Source organism: Neophocaena asiaeorientalis, unplaced genomic scaffold (genome assembly GCF_003031525.2).
Source record: "Neophocaena asiaeorientalis asiaeorientalis breed wild unplaced genomic scaffold, Neophocaena_asiaeorientalis_V1.1 scaffold196, whole genome shotgun sequence".
NCBI classification, from domain to species: Eukaryota; Metazoa; Chordata; class Mammalia; order Artiodactyla; family Phocoenidae; genus Neophocaena; species Neophocaena asiaeorientalis.
The window spans coordinates 1,012,990-1,018,989 of NW_020173929.1; the positions used below are offsets into that span (position 1 = coordinate 1,012,990).

General features: G+C 47.8%; 1 long non-coding RNA gene across 1 annotated transcript in view; it reads right to left on the reverse strand.

Annotated features, from left to right (window-relative positions):
• LOC112404593 (uncharacterized) overlaps positions 1 to 5,077 on the reverse strand; it is an 88,560-nt gene extending 83,483 nt beyond the window's left edge. Inside the window, exon 1 of the long non-coding RNA XR_003004125.1 lies at positions 4,883 to 5,077. This is a non-coding gene — a long non-coding RNA (uncharacterized LOC112404593). The remainder of the gene's footprint in view (positions 1 to 4,882) is intronic.
• Positions 5,078 to 6,000: the final 923 nt, after the last annotated feature.

Below are 6,000 nucleotides of genomic sequence, written 5' to 3' on the forward strand. Positions count from 1 at the left end.
AAAGGCTCAGAGAAGTCCTGCAGGATAGAAATTTCAACTCCAGCTTTCTCACATCCTCATGCACTATTTATTTAAAAATATCCCTAGCTCCTCCTCTTGACTTCTCTGTTTTGTCAATGGCATCCAATCTCAAATCTTTAGAGTCTTTTCTGCGATACGTGGGCCTCTCACCGCTGTGGCCTCTCCCATTGCAGAGCACAGGCTCCGGACGCGCAGGCTCAGCGGCCATGGCTCACGGGCCCAGCCGCTCCGCGGCACGTGGGATCTTCACGGACCGGGGCACGAACCCCTGTCCCCTGCATCGGCAGGCGGACTCTCAACCACTGCGCCACCAGAGAAGCCCTAGAGTCTTTTTTAATTTCTCCTTTTGTCAACACATTCCATCGGTCATCAAACTATAAATTCAGCTCCAGCCATACCTCTTCCGTCAAAACTTTTTTTTTCTATGTCCCCTGCCATCATGCTAGTTGAAGTCCTTATGATTGTCCCTCTTGACTATCCCCAAAACCTCCTCACTGGTCTCCACATCTTGTTTTCTTCCCTCTTAACAACCACCATCAGAAGAATGCTTCTAGGCGGAAGTGCTGAGCATGTCACAACTACACTTAGGAACCTTCAGTGGCTCCCCACTGCCAACTGGATCGGGAAAGCCAGACCCCTCAGTCTGGCAAGTGAGGTTCTTCGTGGTTCTCACTCCAACCTGCCCTCCTGGCCTCATCTCCCACCTAACGTTCTAGTCAACTGAACTATTTACAGCCCTCAAGATTTCCTAACCACCGCCCCGCCCCCGCATTTGCTCTCCTCAATGAACCTTCTCATTTTCTCCTTGTCTTTATCCAACTTTGAAGTCCAGCTCAAATACAGGAATTGCTGTGAAATCATTGATCTTTGCTTTGCATTCTCCCAAACACTTCAATTGTTGGAATCTCATAATTCAGAATACAATCAGTTTTGATTAGCATCACATCTCAAAACAATCAATAGTATATTAACATGTTACACATTGAAGGACTACAAACAACTCTGAATATCAAACTATCCTAGTCATCTCTGTATTCTCCCTAAGTGCCTAACACGATGCTTTATACAAAAAAAACATTTAACAAGTGTCTGTTGAATGACATTTAGCTGTTTCATACTATCAAATTTTTAAACCTCAATTGTATTCTTTTTTTAAAGATTTTTTTGATGTGGACCATTTTTTAAGTCTTTATTGAATTTGTCACAATATTGCTTCTGTTTTATGTTTTGGTTTTTTGGCTGCGAGGCATGGGGGATCTTAGCTCCACGACCAGGGATCGAACCCACACCCCCTTGCATTGGAAGGCCAAATCTTAACCACTGGACCACCAGGGAAGTCCCATCAATTATATTCTTAAACCAGCAATAGTCAATTTTCTTTTTCTTGCATCCTGGACCTTTCTTCTGTTGAAATCTTAGATGGAATCCCAATACATATTTTATAGAGAGATTTCATATGTGTTTTAGATAAAAAGTAAATAAAACACATATAAGTGGCATCCCATTTTATATGCATTTATTTTAAATTAAAATATATAGCATTTCTCATTATTAAGTGAACTACTGAGAACAGTAGGCAGTTTTGATGAATACAAAATTTCAAGTAGAGGGTGAGAAGTGGCAATTTGCAATCGGCCATTTCTGGATCACGCTTATTTCTATATTCAGTCTTGGTTTCACACAGTTGAGAATATACTGATCACACAGGTAAGTCATAATGTGCAGTTTTATGTCAGTGGACCATTGGTGGGGTAATGAATTTCGTCATTTCTAAAGCGTAGATACAACCTGCTATATCAGCAACACATAAGAAAGCCATACAGAGCAGTCAAGAACACAGACTGATTTAAATCCGGGATCTCTTATTTACCTGTGCATAACTTAAGCAAGTTATTTAGCCTAAGTTCCCACATCTGTAAACTGGAAATAATAATAATTCCTCCCTCATAAGCTTGTGCAAGAAGAAGACAGGGTCACATAAATAGGAGGCATCAGAGTGAGTGGTCTTAATGTTTTATCATACATGGAGCAGTTACTAAGACATTTATAAGACGTAAAGTATAAAGGACAGCAATATCACAAAACCCACCCAGTTTAAGAAAGAAAAAACGACGGTTACTTTTGAAATCCCCAGTGTGCCCCTTCCTGACTCCATTCCCGTTTCTCCCCCACGAGGTAACTGCTACCTTTCCCATATTGTATTTTTAAAAAATGTGTTAGCACCTACTCTATTAGTACGTGCCAAGCTCTGAGTATACTACTTTCCAGTATTTACTCCATCTAACCCTCAAAAGCACCCCATGAAGTGGATAACATTCTTCGCATCTTACAGTGAGGAGTGTGGGCCGTGGGGATGCCTCGAGAGTCCCTGTCCACCGACACAGCCAGGCTTGAAACACAGTTCGAAGCGCACTCTCATGCTTCATACTTGAATGAACATTTATTAAACACACACCATGTGCCAAACACCATGCTGGGCACTGCAGAGCTTAAGGAAAAGCTTCTTCCTTGCTGGCAACTGGCATTTTCCAGAACCTCGGGGTTCCTCCCTCTGCTGCGGTCTCTAACTCAGCCCCCAGGACGTGCAGGGCAGCCTGTAAGGCCCCGGGAGCCCAGAGTGGCCTTGAGGAAAGGCAAGCGGACCCAGACACTCTACCTCGGTGTTGCCCAAGGTGGTTCTCAACCACAATCAATCCCCGAGGAACCACGGAAGATTCCAAACTTTTCTGCCCCCACTCCCAGCGTCTTCCTCACCCAGGCTTCCTCCAAGAAGTGAACCACGTAGGAATCCAGAGCCTTTGCCAGCAACAGGCCGGTCGTGGCTTCGTGAATGACCCAGCCCACAAGAAAAGACCTCGACTGTAGCGCATGTCACTCCCCTAATTATTCCCTGTGCTGGGAGTCCAACAATAACAGCGCATCTTTCATAAGCAGCTCCCACCATGAACTTTGGAAACTTATGCATGCAGCCAAGCACTAGGAAGTGCTAAAGGGTCAGGGGGTTTGTGTGGCCAGCAGTCCCAGGCCTCTGGGGGAGAATCCCACTCGCTCTCTAGTCCAAGATCTGGACCCAAAAAAACTGCATGAGCTGCCTCCAGGGCCTACTTCCTGGGGCTGGTGGGTCACCATGCGTGGGTCCTTAGAAGGGCCAGTTGGTCACACGGCAGCTGCACCCAAGCTACCCAGGGGAAAAAGGGGTGGGGTGGGGGGAAAGGATACGTTTCCTTGAGGGTCACAATCACTTAGCAAATGCTCCCAAGGCTACACCCTAAACTGCAAAGTTTTTTTTGTTTTTTTTTTAGTACATACTAAATACAAGTCCTGGTAGACCCCGGGAGTTGGCCAGTGTATGGTTCTAGGACATTAACAGCAAATAAAACAGCCAGGTCCCTAAATGACTGTGGTGGAGCTAGGCAATAATCAAATTAATAATTTCAGATCGTGTTAAGTGCCTTGAAGAAATAAAATATCTTTGGTGCATGACGGTGGGCAGGGAAACGGATACTGGAAGCAGAGATCTGAGTTAGGCCGAGCAAGGGAAGCAAAGGCAAGAGATAATCGTTCCAAGCAGAGGGGACATCAGTACAACCATGAGTTCTCTGGTTTAACGCTGATTAGGGGTTTAAGAAATGTTTGCTGAAAAATTAATGTTCTCAAAATTCTAGTACAAGGTAGAGTTGAGTTCTTAAGAGTGCAAAGATCAAAGTGCTATATTGGAAAATTTGTTCTTGGCTTTAACTGAAGAGCAAAGAAAATGTGTGTGAATATATATGTCTCACTAGGGTCTTTTAAAAAAGCCTTTCATGTCCTTTATCCTTTAAACTTTTATAACATAGGTTGAAAGCATGATACAATCTATAACTTCCAGTTCACGTACTGAGAGATCTTTTGCTCAGAACTAAAGAAGACTTCTGTTCTGTTAGGAGGTAATTCACCTCCCTTGTTCCAGAATTTGAAATAAGAATGCCGTGTACCTCTAAATGCAACTATGTAAACATCTGTGTGCACATGGACTAGGCGGTGGGGAATATGGGGCAGGGGCAAGGTTGTTTTCAATATTCCTTTTCTGTTACTAAAACTGGGTAGAAAAGAATACATTGTCCACAACTGTGCAATCTCCTTGTCCTCTGATGTTAATAGATGTGTTTTTAACTGCTGTTTATATGCCATTTCTAACATCACTACCATCTACATCCTCTCCAAGCCAAAGAAAGTTGAAAAGTGCACGAGGTCTTTACAACCTTGTACAGTGACTGCGCCTGCTCAAGTACAATCCGTGTGCGCCCTTCTTTCTCTCTCTAGACAGAATTTCTTGGGGATTCTTCAGGTCCCTGGCCGTATTTCTCCCTAGGCTCTTATTAAAACCAGGTGCGCGGGAGGCGGGCCTTTTGGGACAGAAAAACCTTCTCTAGGCCCAAAGCTCCCCCTTCCGGTGTGTTTTCTAGAGGGGATTCATGAGCTGAGCAAAGAGAAAGCAGGCAGCTGGTTCTGGCTGGCGAGCGGGGGTGAACTTGTCGAGACGGGCACGCGGCCTGGCTGGGCAAGGGCAGTGTGTACAAGGGCAGAAAGTGAGGTTGGGCTGGGGGTACACAGCCGGTGCCCAGGGACTTTTCCGCCCAGTGCCACGCAGGAGCGTTGTCCGCGCACAATGAAAGGCCCCCAGGTCCACCGCGCTCTGTAGGGCGGAGGGAAGCCGCACAGCCGCCGCGTATCTGAATTTGAAACCCGGGCGGGCTCGGGCCACACGGCGGCCTGCGCCCGGGGCGCGCGGAGGAGCCGCCGGAGACCCCGACTCCCTCCCGGGGCTCGCCCGCGGCCCCGCGCCGGCTTCCAGAACGTCCACGGGATGCGCAGTGCTTACCCTCGGTGTCTTCCAGGGACCGAGGCGGCCCGGCGGGGACCGGTCGTGAGTGATGCGGTGGGCCGGGCCGCGGAGCGCTCAGAGCGACCTCCCAGAACGCCGCAGCCCGGCGCCCGAGAGCCTGAGCTTCCGGGGACGCGGGGCTGCTCTACGCGAGGTCCCCGTGGGCTTCTCTGCCCGCGACCGTTGACCCGAGAGCCTAGGAGCCGAGCAAGGCTGCAGCCGGTGGCCGGAAGGGGCAACAGCTGGGGATGGGAGGACAGTTGGGCCGCGAAGGCGGCGCCCCCTTTTCGAGCTCGCAGTAAAATTCGTGCGAGCGCTTGAGAGCCTCACGCCGCAGCCCGAACGCCAAATCCGGCCCAGCGTCTGTGAGGGCGTTGGCTACTTATTAGGGTCAAAGACTGGAGTGCTGGCGCTTTGATCACACTCTAGAGTAGGAGACAGGCCTCAGATGAAAGAGGAGCATGTTAGGGCACAGAAAGTTAAGGTGCAGAGAGGAACAAAAAGACCCGCAAAAATGTGCTTCCGAATTTTGAGTAGCCATTTCCTATTCCTTGGACCAAACATCAAGCCGACCAGTTTTCTCATTTTCTCTAATTGCTTGTTTAAAATTTTGAAGCCCTTTGCCAGGGTCTGTATAGCCTTTCAGCCTGACAGCCTTGTTTTCTGAGGGGGTTGCATGAATTTTAAGTGAGCCCAGGAAATAGACAGCCAGCCAGACAAGAAGGTTAGAAAGCCCTTCCATCGCAAACGTTTGCCTGACACACTGGGCTCCGTTAAAACCACTCCAAAGTGGGTCACTCCAGCACATCTTCTGGGCTTGGTGCCCTGTTTGATGGGAAAAAGTGTTCTCAGCCTTAACCCCAAGATCCTGTGACAACTAACAAGGGAACTCCAGAGAAGTTTCCAGATTCAAGCAACGCTAGTGATTTCTGGCAAAATACTGCCGATGCCAGTTTCTCAAATTTTGGTCCACGAACCACCTACAGCAGATTCCTGGGGGAATCCTTGTTGTAGGTTCCGGATTTAGGGCCTACACTAGAGATGACGAGTTAGATTACGAGCGATGAGCCCAGAAATCTGCATTTTTAACAAGCTTGCCTTGTGAAGTGTCTGCT